Source organism: Choloepus didactylus, chromosome 13, assembly GCF_015220235.1.
Source record: "Choloepus didactylus isolate mChoDid1 chromosome 13, mChoDid1.pri, whole genome shotgun sequence".
In the NCBI taxonomy this organism is placed as follows: Eukaryota; Metazoa; Chordata; class Mammalia; order Pilosa; family Megalonychidae; genus Choloepus; species Choloepus didactylus.
Genome location: NC_051319.1, coordinates 28,219,640 through 28,235,328, shown reverse-complemented (window position 1 = coordinate 28,235,328; position 15,689 = coordinate 28,219,640). Strand labels below are relative to the sequence as shown.

The following is a 15,689-nucleotide window of genomic DNA, read 5'->3' as shown; positions in this document are numbered from 1 at the left end:
GCATAATTACACAAATGCTGAATAGTTTCTTTTTTGTAGTAACTAGGTACATTTTCCTTTATTGTCCTAAAACTCTAGTCTTTGGAAGTTCCTTTATTAAACTCAGAAGACTAAGCATTAGTAACTGATACATCATATAAGTCTTAAATCTATTTCAGATCACTTCTTCTCTTATTAGATTTAACACAAAATATACATGCTCCATCACTTATTTTAAACTTCTCTATAACAAACATCTTATGTTTAAAGATCATAATATGTTTAATTCTTGTTGTCACAAGGGTAAAAAAATAATTTTGGCATTATTGTATTGGCATGATAATTCCAGTAATCAAACCCTCTCCTTACCAAAAATCATCCATATTCTCTTCACCTCTCACTCTTACTCAGTTTGATTCAAAGGAAATTAAAACTCTTCCTACCAACAGATATCATCCCTCTTAAGGCAATATGAGACTTAGGTTACTTTCTGGCTTCTTAATTCCTGATTTACACTATGTAGTTTTTTTATGACTTTTAAAAGAATCTTAATAGCACACAGGCACAAAATCTCATATTCTTGGATTCTATTAATCATATTCAGTCTAACCAAGTCACATAATTCTGTAGAAAATTTAATTTCAGACAAAATCTGGAACATATTGGGTAGCTCTTATAATGCAAACTGGTTGTTTTCAAAAGAGAAATTTACTGTTTAGTATAAAATTTGTAAACTGGGTGCCTACTATATATTTTGCAACACTTTATGCTAGTTACTGTGGATACAAAGATGCATAAGACATGGTCCTTGACTCTGAGGTACTCACAGGAATGGACACTGGATTCAGATCAAACCAATCAAAGCCAATAAGTCACAATTCTGGGACTTCTGCATAAGCATAGGGATGCAGATTCCCTCTTCTGCTGGATTTGGAATTATGATGGGGGCCATTTTCCCCCACAGCCCAAAAATGAATCCGACAGAGCCAAGAGGTGGAGAGAAGCCAACTCCTGATAATCAAGCTTTGGTTCCTGAATTCAGGTCTAACCCTGAACTTTCCAGTTACCATGGCAATAAATCACAATTTTTGCTTTAGCCAGCTTGGTTTGGATTTTCTATCACTTTCACCTTCATTATTTATACACCATTCTCCAGTCTGCAGCACTGTGAACTCATGTTAGGGAATACCAAGAGCAAGGTTCCCCCAACCCTGATTCAATAGTCTTAGTCTTCTCTAAGCACTTGTGAAAGGACACTATGCTAGCTTTCTTTCCTGATCACTTGCAATTATCACACCTCCTGTACTCGTCGTCTAGTATTTTCCCTTCCACCTCAACACTGACGATGAGAAGGGAAATTCAGGACACCCAGGCAAACCAAGGATATCTTCACAGTAGATAAAAGTAGTATATAGCGTTGGCTTAGTGTCCTGAAAAAGTTAATGCCCTTCGGAATGTCACCAAGCGGCCCCTACATCATGCTTTTGTAAATTGACCTGGTGCTAATACTTTTCCATCGCTGTTTTCCAGGATACCTAACTCTTTCTTCCCTTTTGAAAATTTGTATTCCGAGCACACAAGCATATTAAATGTCATCTATAAACAATATTTGCTAACCACAATGTGTCCTCATAACTTTTAAATTTAAACCTTGTTTTTCTAGGGCAGTGGCTTCCTCCCATCTTGCCTCTTATTGACAGAGTACCTAAGGAAATGTAACAAGAAGAGTACATTCTGAGTAAATGGGTATAGTCTTCTATTACAGTCTTCAATAAGTCTGTAGAAGTAGAGTAGAATAAGGAACAGAATAAATAAATAAATGAAAACCAGGACCCAGTAGATGCCAATGTAAAGAATAAAATAAGAATTCAACTGATTTTGCTGATACTGCAGTAATTATCTTTCAAATAGAAACCTTTCCTCAGTGTGAAAGTCAAATCTGTCTTCTTCAGCTTCAGGATAACCCTATACAACCTCTGTGAACAATGGGACAAGGACCTCAAAAGAAGAACTTTATTAGGGCAAAACTCAAGGGATGTATTGACCTTTCAGTTTCAGTGTGGCCTTGTCATGCCTCAGCAAGCATCTCCCCACAGTGTGACTACCAGGTAATTAATACGGAAAATATGATCCTAATGGAGCAAGGTTTTCAAGTTTAGAATTACTTGAATTCTACTACATTTACGAAGGGGCATTATAAAACTATAGAATTACTCCTGTAGAACAAGAGAAGTTTCATCATTCATAGCATCAATTATTCAACCTCTGAGAATTCTTAATCTGTGTTATTTGTATTTGGAGAGTACTACAAAAAACTGACCGTTTCCTTCTTTCATACCAAAATGGAACTTAAATTTGCAACTTTCAAAAGAAACAAAGTAATCTAACATTACAAATAGAGGTAATGATAAATATTATTAAAAAGATAACAGGGATAGTCTTTTATAGTTTTCAGGACTATAGGGTAATGTCATTAATTAATTTATTTATTTTCAATTTTTAAGGGATATATTTTACTTATTTTTTCAAAAATTTATATATGCACATAACACAATATTAAAAAGGAACAAAAAGGTAAGCAGTGAGTAGTAAGTCTCCCTCACCCCACCCTCCCCGGCTACATGCTTCTCCTAACGTAGTCAGTCACAGTTGTTAACTTTGTCTATACCTCTTAAGAGGTAATTTATGTGCATACTAAGATGTATGTCTACAAAGGAAAATTTTTGCTACTGGGACAGATTTTGCTTTCTTCTGCAAAAAGACTACAGGAATCAGCACATCTTTCCAAGAAGGGTAGCAGACCTTGATGTAGACACTCATGTTGAGAACATATTTATCCTCTCAGCTACACGTTATCATCATTTGTAGAGCTCAAGGATAAAAGCAGTGGTTGCCACTGATTTTTACCTCTGCCTATCAATTCATTCTCTGGGGAAGGGTAGACACAAATATATTAACTTGCACTTTCCTAAAACACATACTGTCAAATCTAAGTCAATCAGGACTGGCTGTGCTCAACACTTGGGGTACAGGCATCCTAGGAACCTCCTTCACATGATCCTGGGGCTCCCCTGGATTCTTTCCACATTTGATCTTGTGTTTGCTGATCTGATGTTTTCTTCTTTCTTGGTTTGCTTGGCTTACTCCCTTGTACTAAAAGATTACATCTTCCAGTAACTTCCTGAGAAAAGACGTTTGGAGATAAATATTTTACATCTTGTATATTAGGAATTATTGTGATACTACCTTTCCACTTAACTAATAATTTCATTGGGTATAGAATTTTAGGTGTGAATAATTATCTTTCAGAATTTTGAAAGCCTTGTTCCATTTGTTAAACAAGCATCCAGTGTAACCATTCATCTCAAATAATTGTGATTCTTAACAGTTGTAGGTAACCTGTTTTGTTGTTTCTTCATGTTTTTTCCCCCTTTGGAAGGTTCTTCTCTTTGTCCTCAGTGTTCTGAAATTTCTCAAAGATATGTCTTGGAATGGGTTTATTATTTGTCCATTTGGCTGAACAGTTGGTCAGTTCCCTTCAATCTGAAAACTCATATCCTCAATCCCAGGAAATTTTCTTAAAACAGATGATCAGAATGATGGTTGGATGCTCTGAGTATACGGTCTGAATATCCGTATTTGATTTAGAATAAGGGACCAAAATGATAATTGGAAGCTGTGAGCATGAGAGAGAATGTGGCTAGTCAACTTAGAGCAAAAAATGGGAGAACCATTTATTAGAAAGTCCCAGCTTTAGTATCTTTAAAAAGGACTTTATTCTTGGGTTGATCAGGTTCCCCAGAGAAGAATCTTCCATTCCCTTTCTAGACAGTAAAGATATGACTACTGGAACCCAGTCCAGAACCCGGACTTCTGGAACCAAGTGGGGAAAGGGACTAGAAGTCTCAGCATTCAGTAATCATATGATCACTGATTCCTGTTTTCTTTAGGGAGCCTCACCCTCAGAACATGCCTCACACTCCCCAGTCAAGGCACCATGTTATCACCCTTTCCAGAGAATAACACCACATTTGTGGGGAGGGGAGCAGATGTGCAGTCAGCAGCAGGGCAAAATGCATGCAGGATAGAATGGATGAATGAGAATTACAAGGATCTAATTGCTTCTGGAGAAGCTTTCTCCCCATCCATCTTCCTTATGTCATGGCTTTACTGACTGAGACTCCAGAGGCTCATCTGTCAATACTAGTTATCCCTCACTGACTCTTTGCCTGAAAATTCCTGGATTTCCTCAAATGATTATTCTTCCAGATGAACTTTAGGAACATTTTATAAATCTCTTTGGCATCTACTCCCCAACCAATTGGAATTTTGCTGGAATTAAGTTGGTAATTTAGGAGAAATTAGCTCTTATACAACTTTGTCTTTTCAATGAGGAAATATAATGCCAATTTGTTCAAGCTTTCTTTTATGTCTCTCAACAAAGTCTGTCCTTTTTCACATCATTTCTGTACTTCTACAGAGTTTATTCCTAGGCTTGGCGGTGGTGGCAGTAATTCTTACAGTTGATGTCATTTCTGTTGTTGCAATTGTGAACAAAAGTTTCCATTACATTGTCGAACAGGTTATCGTTAGTATAAACAAAAGCTATTTTGTATATTTATTTTCTAAACAACTGCTTTTAAAATCATGTTATTAGTTCTAATAATTTTACAAGTGATTCTCTAGGGTTTTCCAGATCCAAACAACTACAAATAAAAGATAGCTTATGACAACTTTCTTCATTTTTTCCACAGTTATCAATCTAACTAAATTTTTCAATTTCTTCCAGCTTTTGACAATTTATACCTTCTTTGAAAATCATTTATTCAATCAAAAATTTTACAATTGGCACAGATTATTATATAACAGACTTAACTTATCTAGAGTCTTAACCTATCTAGTTCACAATTTTCCTGTTTTCTAATTCATCAATTTCTTCTTTAATCTTCACCAATTTTTCTATCCTGATTATATTTTTTAAGACTCATAAATTAAAAACCAACTTCCTATTCTTTATTCCTCATCCTCTAAAGCTATTGCTTTCTCTGAGTATGGCTTTGGCTATATCTCACAGGTTCAAATAAGCTTTGTTCTTGCTGTTTTACATTCTAAAAAGTTTGTTGCTGCAGATGGTTCCTAGTTAACACAAGGAGTATTTAGAAGAATTGGGTTTTTCTTCATTTCTAAATGGAAGGGAATTATTTCTAAAGTTATATTGATTTCTATTTTTGTTTTGATAAAAAGTATGCTTCTATTTAATTTTGTTCACAAAAAAAGTTTTCTGGTGATTACTTTCATTTATTAACTTAGACACAAAACAATTGTGTGAGCTTAACAATCATATGAAAAATAAACCATTTGTTCTTTGGTCTTGCCGGCATTTTATTAAGATAAAGCAGTTTCCTTTAAGTGGCCACGCTGGCTCAGTATGTGATGTTCATATTAATTAGAAGTGCTTGAAGATCACTTTATTGTCCAGCTAAGTAACATCTTTCTCCCATTTGTAATGTATTTATGTACCTTGTTGTCTATGATCACTGCCAGGAACCATTTTCCTAACTTAAAATAATCTCTTCAATTAACAATTTTTTAATTTTCCACAGATACTTGAGAAATGTACAAATTCTAATGATAAAATAAGAGCCTTGATTTGAAACCAAAATATCTGAACACACTCTACTATCCCCCAAATCCCTACAATGCTTCACAACTCTCCACAACTTTGAAATTTGTAAAACCTAAGCTTGGATTACAAATCTGTCTCTCCTGGAAAGTATGAAACCAATAACCTTACAATATTAGTTACTTCTCCATCTGTCTCACACACAATGAACTTGTGAGAAATAGACTGATGTCATCTCAGTATGCAATGTTGTTTTGTTGATATTGTATCTCCAAGGAAAAAAAAATCATTGCAAATGGGGCTTCTTTGGCTATTCAATTACACAGAATGGTTTATAAATTTAAAATATCAGATAAAGTCTAAGATCTACTTTTTATTGAATCTCTGTAATACTAGATAAGATTACAAAAGTGTCTCTAATGCTGAGATCAAAAATCTCCCAAATGTTAAAATACTCTTCACTGAATTGAATCCATTAAAAGTTGTTAAGCACCCTCTGGAATGGCACTAACTCTGGGGTAAACGCATTTCAGATTGATTTTTTACTGATAAAAATATTAATAACTAACAGAACACAAAAAGAGTCTAGGTCAAACCCTAAAAATTTTTTCAGTTCAGGGAAAGTCTAGTTTATAAATACAAGATAACTGAGGTGTGTCTGAGCTATGGAAACATTTTGCAACATCTTCTGATTTATTTTTAATTTTAAATAAAGTATTTATTAGATTTGATTTAAATTCATCTTTACAGAGAAGTAAATGCCCAATAATATATTAACTCTAATCTTTCTGGCTTTCATGAACTGGCTCTGTAAAAGTATCTGTTCTTTTCTCAAAGCATTCACACTAATTCACCTAAGTTTTTCTCTTCTTACTTCAATCTTCCACTTTTGGGGCCTTTGATGTTCATGATCCACCATTTACACATACTGCAAAATTAATTTTTCTCCTTTTTTTTCCTGGTTGGTAATATAGACAGTGTTTTTTTCCTTGTGTCTTAGATTCAGAAAGTAAAAAGGAATATCTATATAATGATTCAGTAATCATAATCATCCCTTAAATGCTAACTTCTTGGTTACAAAAATGCAGGCCAAACCCTGTTTCTGTGCTATGCTGGGGGGCAATGGAATGACCAGGGAAGATAGGATTGAAATTTTCTTATGGCCATTACGTAACAAAAGTTATTAATTCCTTGACATCTTTAGAATGTAATAAGAATGAACTAATCCAAAACACTCATGATGCAAATGTGTCATCACTCCATTATTTCTCCAAATTAAATGAAATCCTACTCAGAAACACCATACATCATGCTGGCAGGACACAAGGTTTTCCTCTTGGAGTTCTCCTATTTGTATGCTCCAAGAGTTCCAGTGGCTAATGCATTCCCACAGGATGTGGTTTGGTGTCTCCCAAACCACAGTCCTCCAGCTGCCCCTCAGCCTCTAGACCTGGTGTCCTGCCCAAAGTTGGTCCTCCTCCACCTGATAGGGCCTGCTGCTTCAGGCTATAGCCTTAGGGCCTTGCACAGATCACAGCATGATCTTTCAGACTTCCACTGAACATGCCACCTTCTCAGTGCTACCTTCAGCCGGCAGGCCTCCCTCCAGCTACAGAGTTTAATGCCAAGTCTTTTCAAGAGGTTAGTTTTTTGTTCATGCACACAAGTTAAATTTTCAATAGGACTCCTCTCTCTCTGCAATGATTAACAATAGCTTACAGGAAGCTAGCGAATGGCCTAAGGACACTATTGATGGCCTTTGGCTATCTAACATTCATTGGTCATTCAACAATATTCAAAAAATACTTAACTGAGTCTCTACTATGTGCCAGGCATTGTCTGAGGCCTAAGGATGCAGCAGGAAACATAACTAAAATCAGCACATTAAAACAGAATTCCATCTTTAGTAAGATTTAAGTAAAGAAAAGGTAAATTCTCTTTAGATCAGTTTTTACTTCCCAACTGTACCCTCCACATCAAGGAATGAACAGTTACAGGAAAATGAATTGCAAATCTTAGTGCATTCTACATAGAGAACAGAAAGGTTATTCTTTGCTTTAATCACTCCATCAGAATATACATCAATATAAATAGTCCACCCTTAAACTTTTAGAATAGTTCAAACACTGAAGCAATTTTATTTCCCTTCCCTCAAAATTCTTTTCCTCCACCTCCATAAACTGTCTCCATCCTGTCTCCAAAAATGAAACATCCATACTCCTCTCCAAGGATATTAAACCATTTATGCGTTTGACCCCATTATGTTTCTTTAGAACCTTGTTCCTTTTATCTGTCTTCGTCTTCATTCTTTACTCCCCACTTCCTCTTCTTGCCTCCTCAAATGCATTCCTCTTATCCACAAACAACACTCCAACCTCAGCCTTGCTTCATCTTAAAGCTTCCACCTCATCTCCCTCCTTCCCTTTGATATCAGAATTAAATATTCCCTCTGAACAATCTCAGCTTTTCCTAGTCTCTATAAAAGACCCTCAATGCCCACTCTTACCCTCTCACATAGACTTCAACCAGTGTTTTCCAAAGTGTGTTCTATGTACTGCAATGCTCACATTTTTGTAACCAAGAAGTTAGTATTTAGGGGATGATTATGATTACTGAATCATTATATAGATATTCCTTTTTACTTTCTGAATGTAAGACAAAAGGAAATATCTAAAATCTCTGAACTGCAATCCACCTGCCTTCATCTCTGATAACGACTGTATAGCCTTTATCTTGTCCCCTGTTGATTGTAAAAACTTTGTGATTGACCCTCACTTGTACCCCTTTTATTCAGTTTTTCAACTTTACATGATCACTGAAGACACCCTCTAATATTTATTAATGAAGGGCCTTGAGTCAGGCTAGAATGAATCCACCCCAATTCCTAAACTATCTTCCCAGACGAAGCTGGATCTAACCAAAATTGGCCCACCTGGCATGCTAGCTTTAACTTTAAGCTATAAGTGACCTATACCTCATTATAATACTAACAAGCATCATCACATTAAGGTTGCCATTTTCTTCGTCATTTCAAGCCATTGTGCTCATTATCCTAAAACCTGCCCATCTTTTGATACTATAGAACTATCAGAGTTACTGCAGTTTAGGGAGACATTCTTAGGCCAATAGGTAATCAATCTCCTGCTTCATGCTTAGCAATAAACTCTCTCTTTGAAACCGTAGTATCATAGATTGGCTGTTCTGCACAGCAGTAAGAGAACCCCCTGCTTTTGGTCAGTTTCACAACCTTGTAATTGGAAGTATATGTGAATGTATTCCCAACACATAACCAAATCAGGAAATGTCTAGATATGCTTAGTGCACAGACTGTTTTTATAAATCAAACAGGCAAAAACAATCATTTAATCAAAACAAGACATTAAAACAAATCTCCCATCATCTGCTGTACTTTTCCCAAGCTATTTTCTTCCTCATCTTCCATCCTCCATTTTACTCTTGCAGTTGCAATACATTTCTTGAGGGGAGAATCCTAGCTTCTACCCTTCATCATTCTGTGAAATTCTTTGTAACTAAAACTTAACTTTGAAGAAAATTCACCTGTGAAAAAGAAGTGTTTAATAGAATTCACTTTTACACCAAGTATTGTATCTTTCATTTCTTGACTTTGCCTTAGGAACTCTGGTGCCTTAAATTGAAATACTGGGAGAGTCTTTTTCTACTAATGTTATGACTTCTTTAGACTTGCTTCTTTCATTGCTTTGTCTTTGTTCAATGTGTCCAGGGTACCCAGTACCTTGAAGTTATACCACCCACTCTGCCCTCACTTTCTGTCATGGTAATTGCCCCTTCCTTCAATCACAAAATTTAAACAAATCAATTGGCTTAAAAAAATCTGTATCATTTGTCTTTTTTTGTTTTTTATACTTCATTAAATGAAAGACTTTTGTTCTTGTTTATTCTTATTCCTCCAACTTAAACTTCAATTTGATCCTCCTTTAAATCCAGAGTTCCATTTAAGATGAGCAAAATCAACTTAGAGTTTTGAATTTATAAGAAGGTCTTTAAGTTAGGAGTAAAGTTTTTACAGGCATTGGCTTACTTGAATTTCTTTTCTAACTTGGACTCACTTTCCCATTATTAGAGTATATCCCCTCCCACTCTAGATACCTCCCACTTTCCTAATTTCAGCTACCTCCTATAACTCTTTAAATATTCACTTCTGGTTTAGGATACATAGGAAGATAACAATACAGAAAGTGACTTAAAGGACAGATAGTCACTTCCTCCTTCTTGACTCATTATCTTCACATGGTTTCCTCAAGCCGTTCTCCTCTGACTTCCCTTTTATCTCATGAGGCACCCCTCAGACGCTTTGCTGGGTCCTTAACTTCTTTCTCTACATAATAAAGTATCCCAATTTCCAGCCCCCAGACCTCTTCCCCATCTAGACTTATTCTCACTGTGAGCTCATTCACCCCATGGCTTTAAATACTATCTCCCAAACATCCATCTCCAGCCAAACTTCTTCCTTAAATCCACACTCATATATCCAAAAGGCTATTTGACATCTGTAGGTGATTTTTTTAATTTTTGAATATATTACACATTTACATAAATCTAAGGCCAAACCTATATAACAAGATACATTCAGAGAATTCTCAGCTCCATCCATCCTATTCCTTCCCTCTCCTAGAGATAACCATTTTTACCAGCCTTTGAATTATGGCACCAATGTTCCTTTTGAAAACATAAGCAAATAAATTGGCAAACAAACCAAAACAAAGCAACTGCATATCAAGCAGTGACATAATCACAGAAAAAAGAATAACTTTTGTGGCTATAAAACATAGTATTTTGACTATCCATCCTAGTAGAATAAATTCTAAGGACAAATACAGCTACAAAGAAATTTATAAGTTAGTATTTTTATTGTTAGTAGTAATATCAGTATTATGATGTTGAATTTAAATTTTCATATTGTATAATAAATATATAGAAGCCATATTTTATATATCATAAAATTATATATTGAAACTATATATTATATGGTGAGAAAAGAACAAAAAATAAGCAATTATATAAGAGAAAAAACAAATGGCAATAGATTCAAAGAAATTATATAAAGCCTCTATAAGGTTAAACTTAAATTGGAAATATCAGTATCAACTCACAATTTTTTTCCTTTGTAAAAATACATTTTTCCTAGCTCTGTCCACTAAAAAGGATCAGAAGTAATGACAATTCAGTACCAATAGGTATCACTAGTGCCCAGATTTTTGTCTCTAGCCACCATTCACCACTAAAAGCTTCTTTGACAGTATGACTGATTTGCAGGTCTGGGGCAGGAATATACAAACTAAACCAAAACATCTTGTGTCAGCAAGGAAGCTATCGAAGATTAATGGGATCATGTCAAGAGGACCCAAGAGGAACATGAAAAGGTCCCCACTGGCCAAACATTAGAAATTTTGAACATCTAAAAGGATAATAACTGCAATTGTTTGAAACACACTGAATGTAAAAATATATGTGTTCACAGGTTACTAAAAAAAAAGAACAAAGAAAGTTCACCAGTCAGCACTGGAAATAACTAGGGCACCAACTCCTTACTCTGAAATTAACATTAAAAGTGGAATAATTAAACATTTATCCTGCCTATCCTGTGTGAACTCTTCTTCAGGGTAACCGAATAGCCTAGTTGTTAAGGAAAAAGTTCTTCTTTACAGAATTCCAGCTAATGACGGAGGAGTGACAGATTTAGGAAATCACCTGTTTGCAAACTCTAATAAAATAATTAAGGAAACAATCATTAGTGGATGAAAAAAGTAGATAAAAAGTTGATGGGCAACTTGACAATGAAGGGTTTGTGCTGTCACTACTTGAACCCACTAATTAATCCTAGCTAAAGTGAGAGAACCAGACACGATATGCCTCCAGATGTGGCGCAATATGAAGTTCATAGTACCACCTGTATATCATTTTTGCCCAGAAAGCTGAACTTGAATCTAATCAAGGCTTTAGACCTAACATCCAGTGTACAGTAAAAAAAATGGGGGGAAAAGAAACACAGTAAGTAACCCTAAAGGAAGGAAACAAACAAATGCAGAACACAGGAATTTCTACAGGACAAATTTTCATGTGTCTATAACAAATCAAGGACATGGAGAAAATGACATTCAAGGAGACTTAGGAGGCTCTCAAAGGAATATCCACAATTTATTTATATCCTAATTAGAAGAAACCAATTAAAAAAGGCATTTTTGAGACAAAGAAATTTCACTATAGAATTGGTATTGAATGATACCAAGGACTCATTGTTAATTTTTTTAGAAATGATAATAACTTTGTGGTTACGTAAGAAAATATCCATATATTTTCTGGCTGCATGCTGTAATATGCAGAGATACATGAACCAAGTATAATAAAATGTTAATAAATTGTGATTCCGGGTTATGGGTGGAAAGGGGTTAATTTTACTATTCTCTCTACTTTCGTGTATGTTTGAAAGCTTTCATAATAAAAAAAATTTTATGGCAAATCCCACATAATAATCAAAGCTCTAACCATAATTTAACATCAACTCCATTTTAGTTTTCTTGGCTGTTCAAGCAAATACCATGAAATGTATGACTTAAACAATGGGAATTTATTAGCTCAGGTTTTGAGGGTAGGAAAAAGTTCAACTTAAGGTGTCATCAAAGCAACACTTTCTTTCCAAAGACTGGCATTTGGGGGCTGGCTGTCCATGATCCTTGGTCCTGGGCTCCTTTGTCACAGGGCAGTGTACTTAGCAGCCTCTCCTGACCACTCCCTTCTCTTCCAGATTCCACTGACCTTCAGCTTCTTGCCTCCAATGGCTTTCCCTCTGAGTATCTGAATTTCCTTCTGCTTATAAAGGACTCCAGTAATAAGATTAAGACCCATGCTGATTGAGTTTGGCCACACCTTAACAGAAGTAACCTCATCAAAAGGTCCTACTTACAAGGGGCTCACACCCACAGAAACAGAGTAAGTTTAAGAACACATTTTTCTGGGGTATATACAGCTCCAAACCACTACACCTTTCTACCCAACTAAGGACTGCTGCAGGTTGGTGGGTTGCAGTTAGAGAACGGGCTACTGTCCTTCTTTTCTCTTTGCCCATCTATAGTTTTCCTTCTTCCTCAGCTGACCAACTGGTTTCCTATTCTCATCAAAGCCAGAACAAGGTGGGGGCTGGATGAGGTCAGGGGCAGGAGAGGAGAGATAAAGAAGTTAGAAAGGTTCTTACTTGATGGAAACCGTCATGACACAGCTTTGATCTCCATGTCCCTGGCTGTGTCCTCCTCATGGACATTTTTTCATTTCCACAGAGTTTTCACAGCTAGGCCCCAACAATCGCTAACCTCAAGATGCTTCAGCTAACTGATTCAGATCCCCCTGCAGCTTCTGCCCCTGGCAGCATGTCCACAGCACATTCCTGCTGGGCTCGCCTACCCTGACAGGCTGCCTTCTTGGGCAAGACCCCTATAGTAGGTTTCACAGACAGTCCTTTGCCCTCATTTCCCTTTGCCCTGCAGTGGGAGATGGTACAGTTTACCCCACAAACATCCCACCATTCTGCTGTCACAGTTCTCTCAGAAGTTAATCAAGAACTTGTTCCTTCTGGTTTCAACCACAAATCAATTCGGCAAGACGTTTTGTTGAAGCCCTTTTCACCACACTTAAGGTAAGGACAGATACATAGGAAGGGGATCCTCATAGCCCTTCCACAGTTCCCCCAGCATAATTCTCTTCAGAAAATCCTCTCAGACTTCACTCTTTTGAATTTTTTATATACTCAGTTTAAATGAGGGGATTTAAAAGTTGTGTAATTGGTTTTCTGTTGTCTTCTTTAAAATGATGTATCTTGGTAACCAATCACACAACCCACTTTAACATCTGATATATACTTTTTTTGGTGACCAAGATGAAAAGTGCAATTAAAAAATGCATGAATGTATTGATATCAGGATATCAAAATGTTTTTTCCCTTTTCTAAATAATTCAGAAACCCCAACCTCTTCCAAATTGCTACACCTCAGCAAAGCAGTCATGATAGCAACTTTTTTTGTCATTATTTTTATTAAGAACAGCAGTGTGTTGGTTTCAAAACATGGTCTCAGGATTTTTTGACACTTCTCCACTGAGACGTGGGATAAATTTCCCGTCTTCTTAAATCTAGCCTCTATGACCACTTAACCAATAGAAAACGGCAGAACTGAACACTACGTTAGTTTCCAGGCCCAAGCATTAAGAAAGTAAGACATTAGGAGTAAGACATTATAATGGCTAGTTTTGTGTGCCAACATGGCTAGGCTATAGTGTCCAGTTATTCAATTAAACACTAATCTAGGTGTTTCTTTGAAGGTATTTTATAGACATGGTTAACATCTAAAACTAGTTAACTTAGGAAATTATCCTTTATAATCTAGGTGGGCTTCATCAAATCAGCCAAAAGGCTTTAAGAGCAAAAATGAGGTTTCCAAAAAGAAGACAACAGCATCAGCTCCTGCCCGAGAGTTTCCAGTCTGCCAACCTGCACATTTCAAGATTGCCAAACCTCACAATCAGGTAAGCCAATCCCTTGAAATATATCTCTTCATATATATAATTTATTTCAAGGATACATAGATGATAGATTCTACTGGTTCTGTTTCTCTGGAGAATGCTGACTGACACAGACTTCTTGGAAGATGATCCTCCAGCCCCACATGAACTGCCCCAGAGGACCCAGTGGGGAGCAGAGACAAAGTGTCGCACAAGCCCTACACAGATTGCAGATTCATGAGCAAATAAAGTGCCTGTAGTCTTAAGCCATTAAATTTTAAGGGGCTTAAAGGATAAAGGTCAAAACTGACTGTGTTTTAAAACTTCAACTTCCATGTGAGTCCAAGGGAAGAGATGTTTATTTGGTGCAGGATCTATATTTTCTAAACAATATAACTTCTAAGTCAGTTTGTTCAAACACCATAGTTACATGGAACTTTGAATAGGAAGTGAGATATGGTAGGTTTGTATAGGTTAGAGTGAAAAAGTGACATATCCCAAAGTAATTTGGGCAGAGAATAAAAATATATATGCAGGGCCCCCCTGAAGAGCTGGGGGAAAATGCTAGTGTTGACTTACTCACCTGGATTGTTGCTGATGTTCTCACAAACACTGGGGACTGACAGCTTGATTTGCTGAGCCCTCTGTCTCGGGGCTGGCCCCTATGAAGCTTGTTGCTGCAGGGAGAGGCTAAACCTGCCTATAATTGTGCCTAAGAGGCTCCCCCTGAGTACCTCTTTGTTGCTCAGATGTGGCCCTCTCTCTCTAGCTAAGCCACCTCAGCAGTTGAACTCACTGCCCTCCCCCCTACGTGGGACCTGACTCCCAGGGGTGTAAATCTCCCTCGCAATGCAGGATGTGACTCCCGGGAATGAATCTGGATCCCACATCATGGGATTGAGAACATCTTCTTGACCAAAAAGGGGATGCAAAATGAAACAAAATAAAGTTTCAGTGGCTGAGAGATTTCACAGGGAGTCAAGAGGTCACTCTGGTGGACATTTTTATGCACTATAAAGACAACCCTTTTTAGATTTTAATGTATTGAAATAGCTAAAGTAAATACCTGAAACTACCAAACTCCAACCCAGTAGCCTTGACTCTTGAAGACGATTGTATAACTATGCTGTTTACAATGGATGACAGCATGATTGGGAAAACCTTGTGGATCACACTCCTTTTATCCAGTGTATGGATGCATGAGTAGAAAAATGGGGACAAAATCTAAATGAAAAATAGGGTGGGATGGGGGGGATGATTTGGGTGTTCTTTTTATACTTTTATTTTTTATTCGTAATCTTATTCTTTCTGGTGTAAGGAAAATGTTAAAAAATTGATTGGGGTGATGAATGCATAACTATATGATGGTACTATGAACAGTTCATAATACACCATGGATGACTGTATGGTCCTATGTGAATATATCTCAATAAAACTGAATTTAATTTAAAAAATCATTACAAAATTTGAAAAAAAATTGAGATTAGTAACCAATAATAAAATGTGAAAGTAGAACCCACCATCTCAAATTTATAAGCCCCTGGTGGAATGCTTTAAT

General features: G+C 36.5%; 1 protein-coding gene across 1 annotated transcript in view; it reads right to left on the bottom strand.

The window, feature by feature from the left end:
• ADGRV1 (adhesion G protein-coupled receptor V1) overlaps nt 1-15,689 on the bottom strand; it is a 635,274-nt gene that overhangs the window by 607,254 nt on the left and 12,331 nt on the right. The window lies entirely within an intron of this gene.